Source organism: Camelus dromedarius, chromosome 32 (assembly GCF_036321535.1).
Source record: "Camelus dromedarius isolate mCamDro1 chromosome 32, mCamDro1.pat, whole genome shotgun sequence".
In the NCBI taxonomy this organism is placed as follows: domain Eukaryota; kingdom Metazoa; phylum Chordata; class Mammalia; order Artiodactyla; family Camelidae; genus Camelus; species Camelus dromedarius.
In genome coordinates, this window is record NC_087467.1 from 4,599,091 (window position 1) to 4,625,566 (window position 26,476).

Consider the following 26,476-nt stretch of genomic DNA (forward strand, 5'->3'; position numbering starts at 1 on the left):
CCCTCTTACTGTAGCATCCTTAGAGTCATAGCAGTGTAACTGGAGAGCCAGACGTGAGCTTCATACTATGTCAGCCCAGAATGACACGTGTCACTTTCCCTCTATCAGTTCTGGCCAGAACTGATCATGTGGACTCACCTAACTGCCAGAGGTATCAGAAACAGGAGTAAATGTAATATTTGGGGAGTATTACTCTCTCTGACGACATCCTATGGCTATTTCAGTATCAGTACCTCATATATATGCAACATAACTGCACAGCCATCTATAGTGTGTTTCATAATTCAGTCAACCATTCTCATGCATGGACATTAGAGTCATTCTTACAATGTTTCAATAAACAACTTTACCAGGTTCACTGACCAGCTCTAGTAGTTTTTGGTGGCATCATTCAGATTTTGTATTTATAGCACCGTGCCATTTGCAAATAGTGATGATTTTACTTTTTCCTTTCCGATGTGGGTTCCTTTCATTTCTTTTTCTTGTCTGATTTCTGTGGCAAGGGCTTTCAATAATATGCTGAGCAGAAGTGATGAGAATGAGAATCTTTATCTTACTCCTTAGAGGAAATGCTTTCAGCTTTTCACAGTTGAGTATGATGTTAGCTGTAGGCTTACTATATATGGCCCTTGTTATTTTGAGGTATGTTCCCATTGTACCCGCTTTCTGGAGTGTTTTTATCATAAATCAATGTTGAAAAGATTATTCTGCAGCTACTGAGATGATCATACGGTTTCTAGTCTTCAGTTTGTTAATGTGGTGTATTACATTGATTTTAAGATATTGAAAAAAATCCTTGCATTTCTCAGATAAATTCCAATTTATCATAACGTATGATCCTTTTAATATATTGTTGGAGGTGGTTTCCTAATATTTTTGAAGGATTTTTGCATCTGTGTTCATCAGTGATATTGGCCTGTAATTTTCTTTTTTTGTGAGACTTTTGTCTGGCTTTGGTATCAGGGTGATGCTGACTTCATAATGAGTTAGGAAGTATTCCTTCTGCAGTATTTTTGAAATAGTTTGAGAAGGGTAGGTGTTAACTCTTCTCTAAATGTTTGGTAGAATTCATGTCTGAAGCCATCTGGTCCTGAATGTTCCATGGTGTCAGTTATAACGTGTTCACTTCTGATTTTATTGACTTAGGTCCTGTGGTTTTTTTTCCCCCTTGATGATTCTCACTAAAATTGTATCAACTTTATTTACCTTTTCAAAGAGTCAGTGCTTAGTTTCATTGATCTCTTCTTCCATTGTTTTATTAGTCTCTATTTAATTTATTTTTCTTATGATTTATTTTCTTCTACTATGGGTTTTGTTTGTTCTTCTTTTCCTAGTTCTTTTAGCTGTAAGGTTACATTGTTTATTTGAGGTTTTTCTTGTTTCCTGAGGTAAGCTTGTATAGCGATAAACTTCCCTCTTAAAACTGCTTCACTGCAGCCCATAGAATTTGGATTTTGATGTTTTCATTTTCATTTGTCTCCAAGGATTTTTGGATTTCCTCTTTAACTTCTTTAGTGATCCTTTGGTCATTTAGTAGCATATTGTTTGGCTTTCACATGTTCATGTGTTTTTTTTTGAAGGTTTTTTTTTTCTTGTAGATTTCTAGTCTCATAGGGTTGTGGCTAGAAAAGATGCTTAATATAATTTCAATTTTCTAAAATTTACTGAGGCTTGTTTTGTGGGCTAGCATGTGATCTATCCTGGTGAATGTTCTGTGTGCAGTTGAAAGTAATGTATATTCTGCTGCTTTGGGATGAGCTGATAGCCTTATGAGAGTTGCCTTGCATGTAACTTGTTGCTTTTTCCTTGCTGCTTTTAATATTCTCTCTTTATCTTTAATTTTTGTCATTTTAATTGTAATATGTCTTTGTATGTTCTCCTTTGGATTAATTCTGTTTGAAACTCTTTATGCCTCCTGGACTTGGATGCCAGTTTCTTTTCCCAGGTTAAGGACATTTTCAGCTATTATGTCTTCAAATACATTCTCAGACCTTCTTTGTCTCTTTTATCTTTCTGGGACAACTATAATGCTAATATTAATGTACTCAGTGTTGTCCCAGAGGTCTCTTAAACTGTTTTCATTCATTTTTGTTCTTTTTTCTTTTCAGCATTAGTGACTTCCATTACTCTATCCTCCAGCTCACTATCTGCTCCTCTGTTCATTTATTCTCCTGTTTATTCCTTCTAGTGGATTTTTCATTTCCATTATTGTATTCTTCATCTCTGGTTGTTTTTTTTTTTTTATATTTTCTAACTCTTTGTTAAAAATTTCTTATTTCTCACTCTGTGCATCCATTCTTCTCCTGAGTTCTTTGGTCACCTTTATGATCATTACCCTGAAAGCTTTCTCAGATATATTGCCTAGCTCCACTGCAAGTAGTTCTTCTTCTGCAGTTTTTATCTTATTCCTTCATTTGGAATATGTTACTCTGCCACCTCATTTTACCTAACTGATTGTTTTTATTTCTATGTACCTGGTAGGTTGGTTACATTTCTGGGCTTGGAAAATGTCCTTTTGTAGGAGATGTGCTATGCATCCTAGAAGCACACTCCTCTCTTGTCACCAGAGCTGTATGCTCAAGGGGTGTCCCTAGGTAGGCTATGCGTGTCTTACTATTGTGGTGGCTGACTACTGTGGGCATGCTGGTAGGCTTGGTTGGTCCCTGGTCCAGTTGGTTGCCAGTCCCTGCCTTGTGCAGAGACTTCCAGCCTCTGGTTGAAGAGGCCAAGTCATGAGACAGCTGGCTGCAGTACACTGCAGTCTCTTGGGTTAGTGTTGGCTCATTGCTGGGTGGAGTTGGAGACTAGGAGACCCCTGGCCTGATGTCTACTCATTGGTGGGTGAAGCCAGGTCCTGGGGCTAGTGCCAGACAACTAGTGGGCAGAGATGGGTCTTGGGATCTGGCTGAAGGGCCCAGGGGTCCCAGAGCTGGTGTCAGACCACAGGTGGTTGAGTTCCTGACACAGCTGGCTGCAGTGTCTGGGATGTCCTGAAGCTTTTGCTGGCCGGCTATTGGGCAGGGCCAAGTTCAGTCAGTCCCAGCGCAAGTGCTGGCCTACATTGGGTGGGTTTGGTCCACTGGCTACAGGACTGTAGTTGTCCTGCTGCTGGTGTCCACTGGCTGGTGAGTGGGGCTGGTCCTGAGGCTAGATCAGATTCACTGATGGGCAGGGTCAAGAATACTGGGGCTGGCTCCTGCCCACTGTTGGATGGAGCTGGATCCTGTGGTCTCTGGCTGTAGGGCCCTGGAGTTCTGCGTCTAGTGCCTGTGCGCTGGTTGTGGGACCAGGTTCTGGGCCTCTTGTGGGCAGGGCCATGTCCAGGAGAAGCCAGAGGCTCAAGGAGTTCTTGCAGCAGTCTATCTGCTGGTGAGTGGGTCTGTGTCCCTTCCAAGTTGTTTGGCCTTAGGCATCCCAGTACTGGTGCCAACAGGTTACTGGTAGGGGGCAGGGCTGGGTCCTGAGGTTAATAAACTAGAAGGAGCATTCCAAAATAGCTCTTGCCAGCAGCAGTGTCCATGTGGCAGAACACACTTCCAAAAGCGTCTGCTGCCAGTTTCTGTATCCCTTAAGTAAGCTGCAGGTGCCTCTGACCTCTCCAGAAGACTCTCCAGATCAGCAGGTAGGTCCAACTGAGGCTCCTTTCAACCTGCTGCTTTTGCACTGGCTCTCAGAGCATGTGAGATTTTGATTGCACCCTTTAGGAGTGGAGTCTCTATTTCCCCCAGCCCTCTGGAACTGCTGAAAGTAAATTCCGCTGGCCCTCAAAACCAAACCTTCTGGGGGTTTGTATTCTTGGTGCAGGACTCCCAGGCTGGGGAGCCTGATGTGGGTCTCAGAGCCCTCATTCCTTTGGCAGAACTTCTGCAATTGTAATTATTCTCTTGTTTTTGGGGGTACCTCCACATGAGGGGTATGGGACTTGACTATGTGGGGACTCCTTTCGTGCTACCAATAGTATTTAATATTGAAAAGAAAAAAATCTATGTATCAGTAAAACTAAGTAGTTCAAACTCATGTTGTTCAAGCATCAACTCTATTTCCTTTCTCTTAAGAGAGATACATGGGGAGTAAGTTTTTCTCTCTCTTATAATATGTGCTGTTGGTGGCAACCTTGAAAGCGTGAGAGAAGACTAAATGAATACAAAGAATGAGGCATTGCTGAGACAAATCCACAGAGAAACAGAATTAGAGTCCTGACTGCAGGAGGTCTGAAGATTTTCCACTTCTGGATGTGTTATGTAAGAATACCCATTTCCTCATAACTTAAGCCCATTTTAAATAGGTTTCTACAACTTGTATTTAAAAATCTTTCTGGAGGTTCAGAGAAATGATGCTGGTTGATAAGATGTGTACTAGATCAGAAATTTTTTTTAGTACAAGTTAAAGAAACCTGATATAACAATAGAGTATTTTGTTTCTAAGACTTTATGTCCAATTTTACAAAGCACAGAGGGATGTTTGAGTAAATGCTAACACATTTTATCAACCAACATAATTTCCCTGAACTGTCAGTTTTTTACCAGCCTTTTACAACTTACTATTTCCTTCCCACCAAATCATATCCCTGCCCCTTGATACTTAAAAATCTTTATTTATGGGGGAAATTTCCACACCAACCTATTAATCCCACTTGGATATTCTAAAAAGACCAAAATGTACTCATATGCCAAAAGACTGTGCTTTCAGAATTCCATACCCCAGTCACCAGCTCTGTATTTATTTATTAGTGTTTTCAACCTGTGTTGGTGTTTCCTCTTCCACTACCTTGTGAAAAGCTAGGCCTGAGGTTCCCTTTTCATTTCCCATGGTGCCTAACACTTGAGTCTAAGGGAAAAGGGGCTTTTAATCAATTTCTACTGCTGATAGATGATATAAAACACTCCTGACGTTACCTAGGCGAAGCAATTATGAAGTTCTTTGGTTTTCTGCTTCATAGATTCCATTCACTTGTTATCATAAAATCTGAATGGAGTGGAACCAAAAGAAACGTTGGCTCACTATCCCCGAAATATGAATGGAATGGGAAGCGAAGACTAACAGGGTGTAGCTGTTTGTCACAAATTGATGTCTCACTTTAATTTTACATCACGTGTGTTTTTCCTGATACAACTCTCTTTCCTGCTCAGGCTGGTCCAGCTCCAATTCTGTGTCCTTGTCTCTGATGTCCCTCCTGACAGACAGCTCACCTTTGCTATCCAATTTGAGACCATAGCGCTGTCCTGTGAAGGCTCACCTTGTTCCCTCTGGGGCCACGTCCTGTTAATCATCACCAGCCTAATAACAGGGATGTTAATGCTGCAGCCATAATACTCCCATCTCCCTCCCCAGGCCTCCTGGGCTGCTCAGACGGCTAATGTCTTGTTAAAACTTTTTTTACTTATTAATTTTATCTGTGACAGAGCCTGATTAGCCTCTGAATTACTCCATGTCTATTTTTAGTCTGCCATGCTTCTATCCTTCACAGACAGTTTAATCCCAATGTATTAATTCGTCTCTATATAATGCTGACTTGTCTTTCTACAGGTATCCTAAATCTTCCTGTTTTCACTCAAGGTCCATCCTCACTGCTTTAACTCGTGTTCCTTGCCTATTGCTTTCAATGATTCACCTCTCTCAGTGGGGAGACAATTCCTTGTTTGGAAGCCATGGGGAAGCTTGAGGCCTCTCATTAAACTATTATCAACACATATGAGAAACGATACAAGATTGTAAATATCTGCAATAAACAAGGTTGTTGTGAGCATCTAGCCTTACTGTTCTGTAAGACATTGTTGAGATGCTTTTTTTCTGTACTTTAGGTTCTAATAAATCCTGCTGCAGAAGAAAACTAATATACCTGAATCCAATTGAAACCAAAGCAAGATGGTTTGAAACAGCCTTTGGAATAAACTGACAATAGCAAAGAGACAAATTATGGAGTCCAGATACTCAGTGCTATGTGTAAGAAGAAAGAAAATAGAGAAAAATGGTGGTTAGACAGCTCGCAGGAGGCAGTGTTGCGATTTATTTCCGTATCTTCACAGCTACAGCTGTCTGTCTTAAAAGAAAAATTAAAACTAAAAACTGAGATATGCAAACAAAATGAATTTTAAGTCATAAACCGTGGATTATTTTTCTCAGATAATTAATGATTTTTTTCAAGTCCATGTTTCAGGAAGTTGTTATGTTTGTATCTGGTTTGACATAACTGTAGATTTTTCACCTGCTCTATCCTGAAGTTTGGACCAGAGGAAAAAAAAAAAAAAAACACAAACATTTTATCAAAGTGACAAGACAATGATCCACCATGTATCTTGGCTGCAAAAATATGTTATTAGATTCAATTTATCATGAAAAATTGCTAGATTGTGAGAAGGCTGAAATGGCAGCATGGCAAGAGTGCAGCTCTTTGGTACTAATTATCTTAAGCGGTGACCTTCCAGGTCATGCCAAACCCTGTATTAATTCAGGAGGAGAGCTTAGATGGCCAACTCAGACACATCAGAAAATTCCAACAGAAAAGTGTCTGGCTTAACTCTTGCAAGACTGCGTGAACAGACACACATTATCGTGCTATCTAAAGTCCCCACAATCTTATCCCAAGCTATCTTTCCAAACTTGCTTGTCACTCCTCTCTGCATAAATTCCATTTTGTCGAAATAATATTTATTCACTTTCATTGGAAGAAAGCATCCTCTCTCTCAGCCCTTTGCCCTCACTGATGCTATTCCAGACCACGGGATAGCCCTGTCCTCCCTAGCCACTTGTTAATCATCATTCTTCCAAGTCAAACTCACCTTAGGATACCCTAAGATATCCTTAAAGCTGAATCTATCCATCTTATCCATCTAATCAACTACTTAATAACGTGATAAATACCCTCTCTGCCTAGGGTAGCAGTTTTTACATAGAAAGAGGTGTAAGTGAAGTAATTGTTGATTCTTTTACTGAATGTGTCCCAGAAGCCTTCTTCCCTTACCTTCTTTGCTACCTACAGACCACATTCCTTCCAGCTGAAGTCACAGGATAAGCCTGTTAACCAGAATAAGTTTTAAGTAGCTAATGAATAGAATTTTCATAATATAAATCTTACTGCACCGTGGACATCTACATAGCACGTAAATATTTAAGCATGTGCTTGTGTGTGTGTGTGTATGTGTGTGTGTGTGTGTGTTTCCAGCTATTGCAAAAATTTCAATTACCAAAAATTTCCAACACTTGATGAAATCACAAGGGACCAAATTGCTGGCATGGGTCATCATTTCTTCCCTCCCTTTCCCCACTCTATGGTTTCTACTGCTCTTTGGAATCACTATTTATCTGGGAAGAATTTTTTTTTCTGGATTTCTAGCTTGAGTTCTTCCCTTAGGAGCATTGCTGATTCTCTCAGTCAGACATAGGGTGGCAGTCACTGTGCTGTGTAACTTCATCAGTGTGATCCTCTCCCTCTCTCTCTCTCTCTTTCTCTCTCTCTCGTTAGAATTGAAAGAACCAACAGCAACACATCTAAAATCTGTGCCCTTTGAGACAAAAATAGAAGATAATCTCCATTTCAGATTATGCTAAAATGAGTCATGTAGATGAAGTGGCCCTGCTCTTCTTTTGCTCAAAAATGAAATACCTTTGAATCCTGCATCATAGCGTTATTTGTGATGACATATTTTGTGTATTACAGGTGTAATATAAAAATATTATTATCCTTAAGCTCCACATCCTTGTTGTGGAAGAGTAACTTTCATATATTGATTATCACTGAAACGTCTCGGGGCTAGAAAATATTGCAGTAAGCCCTGTCTCGTTTGTTGTAGCCCATAGGCTTCACACTATGGTTCACCTCTCACTCTTTGTATGTGCTTTTATTTCCCTCCTGGAGGAATATTCATCTCCAACATCTTCATGCGGGCTACTCAGTCATTACCTCCATGGGTTCAAAGTATTTCCTCATCCCCAGTGGTGGGATGCAGTCAATCCATACTGGCTCATTATAGTCAATTGTTACATCTTTAGAAATTGGTGAGTCTATTAAGCCATAGTTAAACACAGTTATTGTTAAAAAAAAAAAAAAAACTTGAGATTAAATCAAGTGTATTTGAAACCATGGTAGTAAATATATAAACTCATAATTTTCTAAACATTTCACATTGTACTCTTCAGGTTGGGTGAGGAGGTATGATTAGAGATTGGTTATGGGGGTTCCAAGAAAAAGCACAGTAAACAAGGGTAAGGTTGTTATGCAGATTTAAATCCTTGACTTCTCCATTGATAAGAGAGTCTTTGTTTTAGCACCCTTCTATTCCTTGTACAGAGAGAAAGACACTCTTACAAAGGCAGATTTTCCTTATAAATATAAATGTCCCTTACAAAAGGGAATTTCTTCTTCATGGTTTTCAGAGCATCTCCCATGTCTCCATTTTCTTTCATTTTTTTAACTTGAAGTATAGATGATTTACAATTTTATTTTCAGAGGTACAGCAGAGTGATTCAGCATTTCTAATAATTTATAATCCATTAAAAGTTCTTACAAGATAAACTTTAATTCCCTGTGTTATACAATATATCCTTGTGGCTTATCTATTTTATACACAGCAGTTTGTATCTCTTAATCCTATACCCTTAACGCGCCCTTTGCCTTTTCCCTCTACCCACTGGTAACTACTAGTTTGTTTTCTTTATCTGTGAGTCTGTTTCTGTTTTGCTATACACATTCATTTGTATTATTTTTTTAGATTCCACATATAAATGATATCGTACAGTACTTGTCTTTGATTTATTTCACTAAGCATATATTATTTTTCCTTTACTTCTATCCATGAACATGGGATATGTTTCCATTTTTTAATATTATCTAATTTTTGTATTTATCCCTTTACACAGGGCTCTTTTTTTTCTTTTGTCATAACCTTTGTTTTAAAGCCTGTTTTGTATGACCTGAGTATTTCTACCCTCATTTTCTTGTCATTTCTGACATTGAATATCTTTCTCTACCACCTCACTTTCAGTCTGTGTGTGTCTAGCTCTGATGTGATTCTTTTATAGGCATCATTGTTTTTAAACCCAATCAGCCACACTGTGTCTTTTGATTTGAGTATTTAATCTGTTGGCATTCAAAATAATTATTGATAGGTATACAAGTGTTGCCATTTTATCACTTGTTTTCCAGTTGTTTTTGTAGTTCTCTTTCCGTTTCTTCTTTTTATTTCGTTCCTTGTGGTTTGATACTTTTCTTTAGTAATATGTTTATGTTCCTTTCTTTTCAGTTTTTGTGCATCTATTTTAGGTTTTTAATTCATGGTTACTGTGGAGTCTGTGTGTGTTGACCTATATCCACTTGTTTTATACTGACACTCTTTTTAAGTTCAGATACATTCTGAAATCTATAATTTTTACTCATTTCCCCCATATTTTGTGTCTTTGATGTCCTATTTTACATCTTCATGCTTATCCCTTAACTGTTTACTAAGTTATATTTGATTTTATACATTTTTGTCTTTTAATCTTCATAACGTTGTATTTAATTGGCTTATCCTTAGTCCTTACTATATATTTGCCTTTCCTAGTGGAAGTTTCCCTTTCCTATAGATTCTGACTTCTTTTCCACTCAGAAAAGACTCTATAACATTTATTTTAGAGTCAGTTTAGTATTGGTGATCTCTTAGTTTTTGCTTGTCTGAGAAGTTCTTTGTGTCTCCTTCTGTTTTACATGATAATTATTCTAGGTAGAGTATCCTAGATTGCAGGTTTTTTCCTTTCAGGACTCTGCATATATCCTGCCACTCTTTTCTGGCCTGCAACATGATCAGCTGATAGCTTTATGGAGATTCCCTTTTATATAAGTCTTTATTTTTTTCTCTCGTTGCCTTTAGAATTCTCGCTTTATCTTTAACCTTTGTTGTTTTAATTATGACCTGTCTCGGTGTGTGTGTGTTTGGGTTGAACTGGCATCAACTAGAGCAGATGTCTCTCCATCCTCCCTTAAGAGAAAGCCTGTGTGCAAGTCTCTCATGAGTGGAGTTCAGGCTTTCTGCAGCCATTCAAGTAGTCCAAGTGGTCCTTCAACCAGCCAAAGTTGCTCATCTCCCCTCAAAGGACCCCAGGACTTGAACATCTTATCTGTGGTACTGATTACTCCTCAGTACATGTCTGCGCATATAACCTCTCCTTTTCTCTGGATTCCCTCCAACAGGCAAATATCCCTACTCTATTACTTCTCTTCCTTTCCCACCTTAGAATCTTGTTTGTACAGGGTTCCTTATGCCAGTTTTCCATTAGTTTTCTTTGAGAATAGTTCCACATGTAAATACATTTTTTTGATGTCTTCATGGGGGAAGTGAGTTCCACATTCTTTTACTCTGCCATCTTGATCCAAACCTACAATCTCCTTATAGCCATCTCAAGGTAATCTTTATGCCAAAGAGGCATATTTTGGGGTGGCAGATTCTGCTCTCCTTAGAATCAATGGAAGCTATGGAATCTTTTGTTAAACATTATATGTTTTATCACTTTGTTAATGTTTTGCTGTTCATCCTTTATATCAGGAAGATTCATAATAAATGTATGTTTACTTTAAATGTATGCACTGTTTGCCCACATGGCTGGTTATTAAAGATCTATTGGCATAGCATTGTCTCAATTGTTCCTACTTCAGTTCAGAGAACTCTGGGCTTCCTTAGAACCCAGCACCAGTTTACCATGTCATATTTGGATAAGTATTATTTATTTGTGATTTCTACCAAATTGTAAGCTCCTAGAAAGAAGAAATTATGATTCCCATTTTTTGTATTCTCACATCTAATGCAGAGCCTCAAATAAATGTCATGAATAAATAAACCCCTACTTCCAGATGGCAAGTGGAGAAATTAAAGATCAGAAATTCAGGATATTTACCTACTATCATCCTACAGTTAGTAAATTGCAGAGCTAAGATTTGAACTAGAGTGTGAGTGTAAGTTGCTCAGACCTGGACAAAGAGACAAAAGTTCCAGTACCAAAGTCCCATTTTTCTATGACAGTTGTGAAGGCAAAGGCACTGTCTCCGACTACTGAAATTTCTACTAATGACCAGCAAATTGTGGAATAGAGATGAGAATTTTGATTGTGTTTGAGCACTTTTCTGATGCCTATGCAATTGAGCCAAGAAGACAAATGCATAAAACCAGAGTCAAGTGGTTGAAAAGAGAAAAGTAGATACATCTGCTTAATAAATGACAGACATCAGGAGCCTTCTATTTTGTTGTTATGGAGTGTGATGGGAGATTAGTGCAGTTTAGTAATTCTGAAGACACACAAGACCAGCAACTTGACCTTATAGCTAATTTTTGGAGTAATTTGAATCAGAGTGAAGGGAAAATCTTACGAGGCTGAGGCTGATATTTTTTCTTTGTCCTCATCTCCCGCTACACCTTTTCCTAAGAAGAGAGTAATCAACAGCCCTATTCAGACACCAGGACACATTTTGCTGAACAATAAATTCAAGGGGGAAGCTTTAGGTAACACAAAGGCAGACGAGCTATGCATTTTCCTTCTTTGATAATCAAATCACTATTTTTGTCATCTTAAGGACTATCTGCTTACAGTTGAATTCAACATAGAGTTTACTTTTCTTATCTGATCTTTCCTTTCACTCCACTAGTTTCCATTTCCTGTCCTATTTGAAATTCCCTTATAATTCACATGGCAGAAGCCTAGTTTCAAAGGCTGATGATATTGACAACTCAGAAGGAGGAGAGGTTTTGGTTTCCTAAAATGTCCTCTCACTCCTCCCTACTCGCCCCCCCTCCCCCTGCAATTTCAGTCTGGATCTCAAGTAGGCACTTTCATTCTGCATCTTAATTCTGAAGGAGCTGGTTCTCCACATGTGCTTCGCCCGATCAGCGAACTCTCTTTTGCCCTCCTTTAATTAATTACTGTTTGTAAAGAGCTCAGAAGATGAATGGTGCTATATAAGTGATAAGTATCATGATTTCATTGTCCTATTCCAGTTCTTCTCAGAGTGAAGTATCATTATAATAATCAGCTTGTTGCATTTATAACGCAGGAGGGGGAGAGCCATAGTAGTAGTACCTTTGCTAGCTCCATTTCTGAATTTCTGGAGAAGCTACTGAAACTTGCAGTGTCCCCTGGGGATTATTCTCAGGCTTCATACATTGATTGTCCCTTAGAAAACCAATTCCTTGAGCATAAATCAGGTACGATATAAGGGGTTTCACTGGTAGATTAAAATGTATATGGAATTTTTATTCAAATGGCTTAGGTTTCAGCTTTAATTCAACGATTGCGTGAGTTGGAATAATCATGTAACTTTCTCAAGTCAATGTTTTCATATATAAATGAGAATAAAGATGACATCCAATCCACAGGAACATTATGAAGATCAGGTTAAGTAATGTCCCTAAAAGCATTTTGTAGGCTAAAAAAAAAAAAAACCCTCTTTATTTAATTTCTTCATATCATACTTTTATGTAGATTCAGTTTTTAGAAAAATAATGTGTAGTGAGGAACTTTAAAAAATGTAAAACATGTTACCTGGGATTTATTTTTCTAAAGATAAGATGATAAAAAGGACCTTGGCTTGTAATTGTTGACTTGAAGAGCAGAAGTCACTTCTGATTGCCATTAGGAGAAAGAATTGCTAAGTCATTGAAACAAATAAAAAAGATAGTGGAGAAGAGAAATAAATATATGATTACTCAAAAGCCAAACTAAGGGAAATGGAGAAGAAAATGGCACAGACAAAAATGGCGAAGGTGGGAGAAGTGTTAATTCTGGAGGAAAGAGCACAAGTTCAGTGTTAGAGTCTTACAGTCGTTGACGATGGTGTTCATCCTTCTTTCCTTCATCAGTAAGTTCCGTATGTGGTTGACTTTGGCTGAAATAAAGGCATAATGGCACTGTGGTTGAAAGCACAGCTCAGACTTCCTCTATTCAAATCCTTGCACTTATCAGTTGTGTGAGTTCTGTTCCTCCCAGTACCTCATTCTCCTGTTTTCTTGCTCCTTTGTTAGTGATAAAAAGTCATCTGCCACTCTTGCTTCTTTGAAAGTAATCATATTCTCAGTCTTTCTCAATCTTGCTCTCACTCTCGCTCTCTTGTCTTCTTTGAGTTCTGTAGTTTTACCAGGTGGTGTCTGAGAGATTTCTTGTTAGATATGGTGCTTGATCTCTTTTGGTTTCTTGAATTTGTGGATTGTTATCTTTCATCATTCCTAAGAATCCCGTGCCTGTCAACTCATACATGCATTAAGGATATAGATAGGGAGGTCAGTAGATACATGTAAGGATGGATGGATAGACAGATGGATGGATAGATAGACAGACAGACAGACAGATAGTATATAGATAGAGATGTAGATCAATTCCAAAAATTTCAATTGTTTTGTCTAGCTGCCTCATTATTATAAACTTTGAAGCTGTCTTATTCTATGTCCAAGCTGAATATTATCACCACTGCCATTTCGTGTTATAACCAGGATTGTGTAGTAGACGGTTGGCTGTGATGACAGTGATGATCTTTGTGACTCTGTTTATTTTTTCCCCTTTTCCTCATACCTCTCTGACAGGCACCAATTCAGAAGACTTTGGAGAAATCAAAAATAGTTTTTATCCAAAGGAAAAACTGAACTAACCCAACTGCTCAAGAAATTAGGGTAAGTTTTACCACCTGAAGATGGAAAGAGCTCCTTCAGCCCTCTTGGGCAGACTTCCACCAACATTCTATGTGACCTTGAATACATAATTTATCCTCTCTGAATATTTTGCTCCCTATCCATACTAAAGTGGGAAAGGACCAAAGATCATTAAGGCTTCTCCACACTTTTCAATTCTGCAAGTCCTAATTATTAAGATGAAGTCTTTATAGAAATATCACACACTCAACCCCACCTTGGAGATCTTCTTCTGAAACGGCCGTGCGAGGAAACTTCAGTTTAGAAGAAAGCTTCAGAGCAGTCAATGTGAAAGGCTAATATTGTTGTTCACTCACTCGCCACTAGTCTAAGTTTGGGATCCCCAGCCAAGTGTTCCAGGCTCTGCCTCAGGGTCAGTGTTGCATCCAGGTATTTCTAAATCTAGTAGAAACAAGTTATGGAACAAAAGGCATTTGAAGCATGATGTGCCAAATGCTCAGATGAAAGGACTCACCCCACATATCATCACAGTGGGTGTTTGTTCAGATGGAATTCTACACTCTAAATTTTATTTGGGAGTATATATTCTGCAGCAAGGTTTTTCCTGTCTCAGCCATATACTCTAACAGATGTCAGTAAGCAACAAGTTCAAATGATTTATAATATAGGGTTAAAACCATCTCAGAAATGGTTATGAGGGGCTAATAGAGTGATAGTTGGTATTAAATGGACTCCATATGGATCATAAATAAGTTCACAACCCAGATACTTACCTCTCCTATTAATGAAAATGTAAACCATAAGGAACTTTCATGCCGACATTCAAGCCTACTTTTTCCTTTCTGCATTTTTTTTTTTGTTTTTATCAGCATTTTTTTCTGGACTATTTTGACCATTGTGTCAAATTTTGTTAGTGTATGATGGCCTCTACAGTGAGTCACCATGTGGAATCTCATTGTTGCATTTTGTGAAGTAGCATCTAAAGCCCATAATGTGCCATGTGACAGACACCATCCTACAGCCCCAGAGCAAGTGAGCGAGAAGCAGGGGAGATACCTTTGGAGTGTCTTCTAAGAAAACAGACACTGTTGTATAATTATGAGGCCACTCGCAACTTGTCAGTTCAGAGTTCGCCTAGGGAGCTGAGTAGAATGTCTTCACATTTTAGAATTCCAGGCACTAGCAAACGACACTTGCATATCTGACTATCAGACTCATAATACAGTGAAGAAGCAAGAGATGGGAGTGGATGTCTGTTTTCTGTAGCCTCAAGTTTTGGTTAGAAACTAAATTTCTTGGACTTCATGTGACCACACATTTGCATTTGTCCAGGGTTCAATATGCTCTCTACAGATCAACATTCTCTAACTCACCAAATCTCATTTTTTCATTTAAAAAAAAAAGGATAAAATAACACTTATCTCATTGGTCAGTTAAGTGGTACATACATATAAGAATTAAACGTAATGCATATTCTCACATATTCTCACGTATTTATCATCAGATGTGCTCTGGAGCCACTTAATTAAGACCAAAGTCTCAGTTTTATCATTTAAAAAATTATTTTAGCTATTGTGAGTTTTAAAATACACAGAGACACACAAATATTTGTATACAAGCTAAAATTCCTGGCTTATTGTGGGTTTTTAATACATAGTAACATTAATCACCATCATTACGTGGTAAAAATATTGATAATACAGGGAAAATGCAAACAGAGAAAAACCAAATAATTGGAATAGGAGAGAAAAGTGGGGAGGGCTAAATATATATATATATATATATATATATATATATATATATATATATATATGAAAAGATGACAGTGTGGAAAAAGAAAGAAAATAGGCTTTCTATGTGTTCTTTAAAAGAGGAAGAGGAAGGGAAACTCACTGTACATGAACATCTCTGGCAGGGAGAGGCATCAGTCAGTGGGAAGATTTGTGGGACACAGTGACACCAGAGATGAGAGCAGAGGCCTGGCAAGAGAGCACATGGCGGGGGGCATGATTATTAATTCCGTTGGATATACCAAGGGACGTATTTGCTGTAATTCAAAACCCAGGATGCAAGAAATTTGGTATGAGCATTAGATGAGAAGATAAATTGAGTTTATTGTAGAGACGGTGTCAGAAGTAAAAAGGACCAATACTGTTCAGAGAAGTTCGTGATGATTCCACTGAACAGGACGAGGCTAAAGACCTTGTTCACTCACTTGAAGATGAAGCAGTGCCTTTGGGCACTTTTCGTTTAAGAACTGAGATGAATTATAGCCGCACAGAGGACATCTAAAGATCAGCTGCTGATGAAGCTCAGGATATCATTTAAGTAAAAGGTGCAATCAGGTAAAAGGTTTTAGGTCCAGAGAATAAGTGCCATTTGTAAAGGTAACTCTGGATCACTCCTGGGGACAAAAAGGACACATCTATGCAGACTGCACAAGAAAATGAAATAATGAAATAGAACCAAGGATGACAGACGCTAAGACTCTTGATGGGAGAGAAAAGAAGCCATGGAGTTGGTAGCCTCTGCTCAAACGAATGCAGGAGAATGTCTTGAAGTCTCATTAACACAGTCACTCTTTTGTTTCTCCCTTTCATGGGCATCATTGAGATCCTAGCAGATGTTGGGTTCTGTGATGGTTTCAAGGGATGCAAACTCTAACCCCTAAATAACAAATACATAAGTAAATAAGATAGTCCATGCGCTAGGAGGGAGAAAAGGCAGAGTACTCAGCAACAAACCAGAGCTGGTAGCGGAGAGAGCGCCCCCTACATCTTTCCTCCCAAAGAGATCGTTGGTCTGAACTTGAAGAATGAAGATGTAAGGGAAATATTCATATAAATTAACATAGATCAGGGACAAAGAAAATAAGAACAGCAGTACAAAAGCAGATGGAATCAGCTACCAGAACGAGGAACAGTAGAGAAATGGGTGAGGAGCAGACAGTACACCTAACAGAAAGAGGTAGGAATACAGAATTTAACATGGCTTACTTACACAAGCTACATTAGGGGATATGATTCTCAATAAACAAATTAATCAAGGGGCATGGGATAGGACAATTGATGTGTGCAGTAGACAAGAGCCATTGTGTTAAGGAGTTCCCACTTAGAAGAATGTTGGGTGACAGCCCAGACACAATTATCTCATGCACCACAAAGTCTGGGGCAGACAACCTCTGGGGGATGAGAAAGTGTTACTTAATGGTAAGCATATAAACAACGGAGCCAGCCTGTCGGTTCTCCAACTCTAGCCATGCCACTGACCACCCTCGCTACTTATCCCCTTTGCTCTTTACTTTTCTCAAAGGTAAATTGTGGAAAATTGTTCTTAAAAACACTTTGGGTTAGGTAGCAAATGAGAAGATACGTGTAAAAGTCTAAAATGCTTGGCGTTCAGTAAACCATCCAAAAAGTGTGAGCCATTGTTACTAACCTCATAAGTACCATCATAATTTATTGGTTTTGAGGTATAACTACATCATTTAGAACCAAGTTTCTTCACACCACTTCATCCTGCTGGTCTGGAGTACAAAATCTCCCTCTGGCCAAAGGAGCATTGGTCTCAAGTATCATTTCTTCACAAGAAAATGCCCAAGATGAGTAGAAGAGTGACCGTGAGAAGGCTTTTCTCAAAATCACTCTCCTGTTGTTGGAAAAGTTGGTCTTTTCCAGAGTCTTCTCAGATGACGCCCTCATATCCATCTTTGGCTAGAAACATAGATGAGGAAAAAACAAATTAGGGAAATTTATGTTTAATATTTCAAACAGAAAGGAAAGAAAAGAAAAGGAAAATAAAGCGCAAAGCCACTGCCTGTGAAAATCTCAGAGAATGCGATCATCATAGAACAAATGATTGTTGGTTTTGAGATAAGAAATCCCTAGGTTAAAATATTGCAGGAATGATTCATTTATAGGAGAAGAAAAAATCTTTATGGAAAAGGATAAAATTATAGATTCATACTAGAAAACCTATCTGAGAAAATTTAAAAATCACCACTAAAAATCAAAGATTATGTTGTCAATAAAGGGAAAGCATTGCCGATTTGATAGTATTTTTAAATTTTTTGAAAGAACACAGAGAAAAATTTTGAATGCCTTTTTTTTTTTTTGCAGCTACACATGGGAAAAAGTAAAATGACCAGGATATTAAAATAAATAAACAATTGCATTTTACAGTGAAGAAAGTGTTGGAAATTGGAGACAACAAATATTAATAATTCTGGAAATGCTGAGAAGGACCACGGGTAAGTCAAAAAGAGGTGGAAAGTTTCTGTTGGTCCCAAGATATATCATAGAAGACAATAAAAGAGAGAAGTAGTATGGGTACTTATTTGAAAAAAAAAAAAAGACAAGCTTTTATTTGGGTAGATAATTTTCTCATTAAAACCTTGTAAATATACGGTGTGTCAGGTCAGCTGGTGTAATATGTCCCATGCCATGATCAGTAGCTGGCTGAGAAAAGAGACTAAGTCACAAGAGGAATGAGTCAGAGATGATCGTGGTGTGTTACTTAAAAACATATTTATTCAGATTTATTATTGTAAAGTCCTACTCAGCTAGAGGATGAAAAGATAAATGGGATTTAGAGCTCAGAGCAGTCTTACAGGCAAGGAGACAGACAGGTTTATCCCCCCAAAATGCCAGCATGTGAGTTCTCATACTCAGGAGCAAGGGGAATGTATGCATCAGAGGCTAAGAATTTATTTTCTAAACTCTTCGTTTTACTTTGGCACATTTATTTTATGGTGTGACAGGCCTTTTTTATACGCCACACCAACAACCAGTGGCCTGTTCACCATTGGAAATCGGTACCTGGATAGGTTCAGGAGAGCAAATATGATATGTAAAAATAAAACCTTTATGCCATCATGAATGTTTTATGGGAATTTTACGTTATGTGTTGTCTGTAGAAACTCTCATCAAATAGATGCTCCAATTGAGAAAATTAAAGGGAAAATGTTTAAAAAGGACCAGTGTGGCATTAGTTAGAACCAGCTGTGGTTTGTGGATAGGGCATTAGAACTGTGATAAGAGTAAAGCTGGATTTCTTAATCTTGGCATCACTGACATTTTCAACTGGCTAATTCTTTGTTGTGGGGGCTCCCTTGTCGCTACACATTAGATTCCAGTACCACCCCTCTTCCCAGTTGTGACAGCGCAAAATATCACTTAACATCACCAAATATCATTTGGGGGCAAAAATGCTCCCAGTTGAGAATCACTGGAGTAGAGAAAAAGAAAATACTATGAAGCAATGATAAAGTGATGAAGAAAGTAAAGAGGGAGAGGAAGAAAGACAGAACACCATAATAGAAAAAAATAACAAAAAAGAAAAGAAGAAAGAGGAATATAAAGAAAAAAGAGAAGGAAAGAGAGGAGACAATAGAATATATAGGTAGGACTTCAGGCAAAATATACTATGTATGATAAATGAGAACTTCTGGGATATATTTTCGAATAAAAATTTGTAAAGAAAAATTGAGAAATAAAGGTTAAAGAATAAAGCATAAAAATAAAAGCATATAGGGATATTATATACTATGATTATGTGTGGTAAGAATGGAATTTGGCTTTTATTTTTAGAATGCATATTATGACTCCAGTTTTAGTGCAGGTCATCAAGGGGACATTGAATATGTATGGCTTTATGGAACCCTGGGATACATTTAGAAATATCATATGATCACCTATAAGAGAAAAAGGACAAAGCATAAGATTCAGAGCCCTTTAATATTTAATATTGTGTGTTTTAAATGAAGATGGGACAGAATAATACCCAGAATCCCCTCTTTCCCTGATAGAAGGGTCACGGTCTCCCCAGGAGAAAAGCTATTGAAAAACATAAAGTCCTTTAAGACTGAAGGGAACAGAAGAAATTAAACACAGCAGAGAGGCCATATCTAGCCAAATGAAGTTCCTTGTCAGGAAAGAGTGTGCCTGTTCATTAGAAAATATATCCATACTTAGTCTCCACATAGTACCTTCTTTAAGCTTAAAATCAACTAACAAAAATTATTTTAAAAAAAAATTAGGAAGCAGTCAAGTTACTAGTAGGAAGGAAAGTTTCATAGTTCCCACTAAAAGAGAAAAGGGGACAAAAACACCATCTTGGTGACAGATCATCTGAGAATCGCTGATGCACATACACGAGTAAGAGGCAGAGGAAGGATCTGGAACGGTGAACTATTCTTGCAAAATTGTAGGTGAGATAGGTGAGGGGGAGCAATGATTCTGACAGTACTAGGTTATGAGAAATTGATATGCAATGCCTGTGGAAGTTTTGTTGGTTTCGTTTGATGAGAGAAGAACTGTAAATATGAATAATATGTAAATATACTTTATGACAAAAATAAACTTATGAGGATCAAATGGGAGAAAGGATGTGGAAGGATGCTGAATAAGTCAAATGCACGATTTAAAAAGGGGATGTACTGTGATCTGAAACCTTAAAATGTCTCTTGTAAACTACTGAAAAACTCTTCCACACCTGTGAGACGTAAGGATACCGACGTGTGTTCCAAGATGCAAGTAGGGACAAGGAAAAACGAGGCCTAGAGGTGTCTGTTGATCTTCTCTACACAAGGCCACCCAAGGAGGCATAAAAGAAGTGAAATATGTGAAAATGTCTCCTTATTCTTAAATCCTTGCCCACATATAAAGGAGCACTGTGATTATTAATGATGGAATTAACAAGTAGTATTGATTTCATGATCCTTCACAAAACAGGTGGAACGCTTTCTGGAGATCACAGGTTACTGACTCTGCTTTCCTGACCTGGGTGTCTAAGGGCAGCTTTCTCAGCAAACACTAATAGAAAAAGATTCTTTAAAGGCACCTTAATTGTAACCACTCAGTGAATAGAAATCATACTTCAGCATCCCTGTTGCAGCTCACCACAACACTAAGCATCCAGTGGTGCTGAATAAAAAGATTGAACTGAAATCAATGGAGTTAAACAGATGAGAAACAAATAATGAAAGTAGAAACTGCATGTTGAGCCACAAGAATTATAAGTTTGCACTGGCCACATGTTAAAATAATTAAACATAAACTCTCAATATTCTCAGCAACGCAGAGGGAAGTAAACAGAAAGGACAGTAAAATGGCACTCCTAGAGAGGTGTGGCCAAGGCAGCCGGACAGGAAAACGCTGACTCACCTCCTCCCACTGGCACAGCAAAATTACAACTATTTACAAAACATCCGTCTATGAGGTTGACCTGAAAACCGGCAGAAAAGATTATCCAAAATGAAAGAAAGAAAGAAGGAACCACAAGGAGACAGGTTGGAGGCAGAGATACACTATAGACAAGATCTATATTCCCAGGTAGGTGACTTAAAAATGGGAGAATAATCATAATAGTAGAGGTTCTCCCCCAGGAGTAAAGTGTCTGAGCACCACACTGGGGTCCTGCAGTGGGAAGACAAGCCACAAGAACTCCAGGCTTTGAAGGCCAGTGAGGCTTGCATATGGGAGAGGCAGAGGGCTGCAGGAAAGAGAGATTCCACTTTTAAAGGGTATGCACAAAATCTCACACACTTCAAGTCCCAACACAAAGCAGCAATTTGAAAGGAGCCTGGGTCAGACTCCCACTGCTGATCTTGGAGAGCCTCCTGAAGAAGCAAAAAGTCACTAGGACTCCCCTGGGGACATAAACACTGATGGAAGCCATTTTTAGAAGCTCATTCTGTCAGGAGGACACTGGAGTACTCCTGACAAGAACCATCCTGGAATGCTCCTTCTAGCCAATAAGCGTTGGGGGCTTACGCACCCATCAGTGGGCCAGCATCAGCCCGAGGGTCTCCGAGCCTTGCAGCCCACAGCCACCTTATGAGGCATGACTCAGAGTCCAAGAGGTCAGGGGACAGATCCACCTGTTGCCCACCCAAAGTAGTCAGCCCACCACAGCATAAGGTCCCATGCAGACAGCATAGGAAGCACTTCTAGAGCATCCAGCCTTGAAGACCAGAGGGGAGTGAGCTTCTGGGCACCACAACACATTTCCTATATAATGCTACTTCTGCAAGATCGGGAAATGGAACGAACCCCACCCAATACATAAGAAATACATGGAGAATCAGGCAAAATGAGGAGACAGAGGAATATATTCCTGTTGAAAGAACAACATAAAACCACACCAAAAGAACTAAACAAGGCGGAGACTAGCAATCTATCCAAAAAAGATTTCAAGGTAATGATCATAAAGATGCTTGATGAACTCAGGAGAAGAATGAGTGAGCACAGTGAGAAGTTTAACAAACGGTCAGAAAATATAAGGAAGAATCCAACAAGGCTTAAAAATATAATAACTAAATTAAAAAAAAAAACTTCAAGGAATTAACAGTAAGGTAGATGATACAAAGGAATGGATTGATAAATTAGAAGACAAGACAGAGTAGTGAAAATCATCTAAGCTGAACAGAAAAAGAAAGAATTTTTTTTTAAAATGAGAATAGTTTAAGAGACCACTGGGGAAATATCGAACATTCTAACTCATATTATAAGGGTTCCAGAAGAGACAAGAGAGAAAGGGTCAGAAAAATCATTTGAAGAAATAATAGTTAAAATTATTTGAAGAAATAATAGTTAAATAGTTAAAGACTAACCAGTGGAGGGAAGCAGACATTCTGGTCCAAGAAGCACAGAGAGTCCCAAGCAAGTCCCAAAGAGGTCCACACCAAGACACAGTATAATTAAAATGGCAAGAATTAAAGAGGAAGAGAGCATATTAAAAGCAGCAAGAAAAAAGCACCTAGTTACATACAAGGGAACTCACATGAGATCATCCGCAGGCTTTTTATCAAAAACCACAGGCCGGAAGGGATATTCAATATCCCTTATATATTTAAAGTGATGAAAGGAATATATTCTTTTTAATATATATTCAAAATGATGAAAGGGGAAAAATAAAACTATCGCTAAGAATACACTACCTGGTAAGGCTTTCATTCAGATTTGAAGTTGAGATCAGCAGATATAGATAGATAAACAGAAGCTAAAAATTAGTTCAGCACCACTCAACCAGCTTTATAAGAAATGTTAAAGGGACTTCGCTAAGTGGAAAAGAAAAGATCGCAACTAGAAATATAAAAATTACAAAAAGAGACTCTCATTGGTAAAGACGAATATACAGTAAAGATACCAGATCAAGAACTTGTCAAACTAGTAAGAAGGTTAAAAGACAAAAGGAGGCAAATCACCTCTATTCACAATAAGGTGTCAAGGGATGCACAAAACCAAAAGATGTAAACTATGGTGTCAAAGCATTGAATGTGGGAAGAGGGAAGTAAACATGCAGCATTGTTAGGATGTGTTTAAAATAAGAGATCTTCAGCTTAAAATAATCATAAAAGAAATATGTATGAACCTCATGGTAACCGTAGACCAAAAAACTGTAACAGATACACACAAACAAAAAAGAGAAAGGAATCCAAACATAACACTAACAACAGTCACCAAATCAGAAAGAAAGAGAGCAAAAGAAGAAGAAACGAACAACAACAACAAAAAAAAAAAAACTATGCAATGTACCTGAAACCAACATAATACTGTACATCAACTAGACTGCAGTGAAGGATACTGCTCACCTCTTTTTCCGGTCACTCAATGCTCCCTACACAGAGGTTTCAAATTTTCCTTTCAATATGGTCTATTTCACATCCGTTGTAACCCTCTTCAAACAAAATCTCCTCTGTTCCCAGACACACTTTGCATGAAATTTTAATCACTTAGGCTCCTTTCTAATATCTCTCTGAGCAAATCTATTTGTCTTTTTATGGCAGTCACTGACGTGGTTATCTTATTCCAGTTTTTTGTTTTTTAACTTCCTATATTTTTTAGATGTCTGTGGCATCCATAGGCACCTATTCATCAAGTATCGTTTTCCTCTTGTATTTGCTATGTTTCACTGTAACTCTCCTTGTATGATTGTAAGGTTTTCAGGAGAAATATACTTTTTCCAATAGCCTAAGAGTACTGACTGCTTAATACACATGTATTGGTTGACTGATTACTAGGTCCAAATAATAATTTAAAAAAAGTACAATTAATTACAGCATTTTATTCTTCAGATTAAATCTACCTTCAGTTAGCCAAGTAGTTTGATCTTAGTATGTGTATTTGTGGAAATGTTGACTCATGTATTTTGGTTATAAATATTTGGGAAGATTCTTATTTCTTAACATGAGAAAAATAGAAGGAATCATGGGGACTGGAATGGTGTTTTTGGTTTTACCCACAGTTAGTCACATGGAAAGAGCTGACTGGCCATACTCAATAACGTGGAGTCCGAGTACGATGAATGTAGACTTTGTCGGCTTTAGCCCACCCAAAGGGGTCTTGTGTTAACATAGAGAATGAGTATTAAAAAAGACACAAACAAACAAAAAAAAACCCAAACTGAAAACAAACAAACAAAAATCCCATAAGCTAGTAGAGTTGGATTTGAATACACTATTGTTGATGAACATGCCTTAGGCACCCTAGTTGATAACAAAACCAATTCTCTCTCTCTCTCTCTCTATCCCATCTCTCTTATTTTAGAAGTAGTATGTTAAAGTAATGGAATAAAGACAACTCAAATTTGAATGTCAAAATATAACTCCAGCCCTGCCAAGAACTTGGCATATAAGTGGACCCAACTGCATTATATTAATGGGAAAAGTCAAAGACAGAAGCATCAGTTTAGTCCTGTTTTCCTGTCTCTTGTTCCAATTTAGTAGCCCCTCACCAGTTTTCTTTTACATTTATTCTGGATCTGTTATAAAGCCCAATTTTAGCCTTAATATCCCTTGCCCTTTCTTCCTGGGGAAAGCTAAGAAGAAATTTGCATCTGGACCGGAAATATGGCACCTTGTCATATCGTCACTTTGGCCTTGGTCTAGATTCTACAGAGAATCTGCTCATGCTCCAAACTTCAGAGAAAGAACTTTCCAACCCACCGCTCTCTGCTTGCAGGGGATGGTGAATATCATTCATGTCCAAATTGAAGTTTTATTTGTTGCATTATTTGTAGTTTTGCATTATGCTTTGGACAGAGCAGAGCATCCCTGACTGTCTTCAACACACCACCAAGTAATCGCACCATTGCTCAGTAGGCTAAATTATTTTTAACCTTTTCAAAAAAATAACATTTTTCCTTTCTGCAGTTTTCCTAGGAACAATCTCCATGAAAATGACTCCTAATTTAAGGGAAGCTAAGGCATTCCTCACCACTGACAAGGAAAATGGCTCTTTTTGGCCAAATCATAGAAATGAGCTCCTTAAGTACATTGCACCTTTAAAAACTGACATTACTGCCAAGAAGGCTGAATGGTACCTTGTCAGCATGGAATAACCAGACTGGGCCAAGTTGTCATTTCTGACAGGTCAGTGTAATGAGCAAAAGAACGCTGAGTTTGTCTAAAAGTTTTCACTGGAATCAGCAGGGTAGAGCTGTTTGGGGTGATAACAGCTCTACGTACGTGACTCATTAAATGTGTCACATTATCAAACGTTGGGGCCCACACTATCACAGCCACCACATTCCTGCTTTGTTTCCTCCTCCAAGAACCAACACCCCCACCAAAAAAGTCTTTGTATTTCTAATTTGAACAAGGACAGATTACAGAGCTGTGAGGCATTGGATCTTAGCGATGTGTGTTTAGATGAATGCCAAACGTCCCAGTTACTCCTTTCAGAACTCTACCCAGAGATAAATTCTAATCTAAATCCATGTGAACTTGTCTCTGGGCCCCTTCTTCCCCATTTCCTGGGGTTCCTCTGGTAATATTGTTGCTGTCATGGAAACAGAGGTGTAGAATAAATAAGGGAGACAAACGAGAACTGAGGAAAATTGACATCAGATGGTGCTTCTGAATTCCTAGATGACATCAATGTCCAGGGTCCTCTCTTCCCTGTGATGAGGAACCTACACATGGATTTGCCATCTAAATGTGAAATACAAGCGTCATGACATGAGATCACTTGGATCCAGATTTCTTAGTAAACAGATAGCAGAGCTAGAAGGTTCTGCCCCTTCCGGCTTTACCAGCCATCTGTGGTGACCTCTCTTTACTCAGAGGCACCAAACAACAGAAAACATTTTCCCCTGCTTCAGAAAAATTCACTTAATGTTTGTGACTAATTAAATTCTCACTCTAGCCATGATTAATGTAACAAATAATTACAGCTTAGATCTAATATAGATACAACTAATTGTTCTGCCCACAGTGCATCGTGACTAACAATTAAACAGAGCTTTTAAAGCAAATGTAAGATCTGAGGGGTGACCTTCACCTGGCTCTGCTCTTGTCCCTGCAGGAAATGCCAAAGCTTGTTTTCCTCTTCTTTGCTGGTGACAAAGGTTTTAGTTGTTTATTTACATTTCTCTTTCATTAGGTATTAGGTAAGCCCAGTTGCTTTTCACTCCTTGTTTTTTTGTTTGTTTGTGTTGTTTTTTCCAATTTGCAGAATGTCGAAGATCATGAGCAGAGCACTAGAGAGAAATAGAGGGAGGTTGTACCAAGTGAACTTTCTCCAAGGGTCAAGTGTGGAAGCAGCCTCCCTATTGTCAAAGTGGAAGATGTTGGGGGACTGGCAGTGCTTCTGGTCCAACTGCAAGGTGGTGGGCCTGGTCCATGAGTCTGTCCACTCTGGTACCTATAAACCTCAAACCCAGGAGATAAGCTTTGATTCTGCAGCCCTTCAGCAAAAAGGACTGCTGCTGAATTGAGGGAGCCATGCAGGAGTGGCCTCTGGAAGGACATCCCCAACGGTGCGAACATTCACAGAAACTTCTTGGGGATTCTCACAGCTGTGAATGGGTTGTTCCCAGGTGTGTTACATGATGAGACAGAGCATTGATAACTTACCCTTACGCCTCATCTG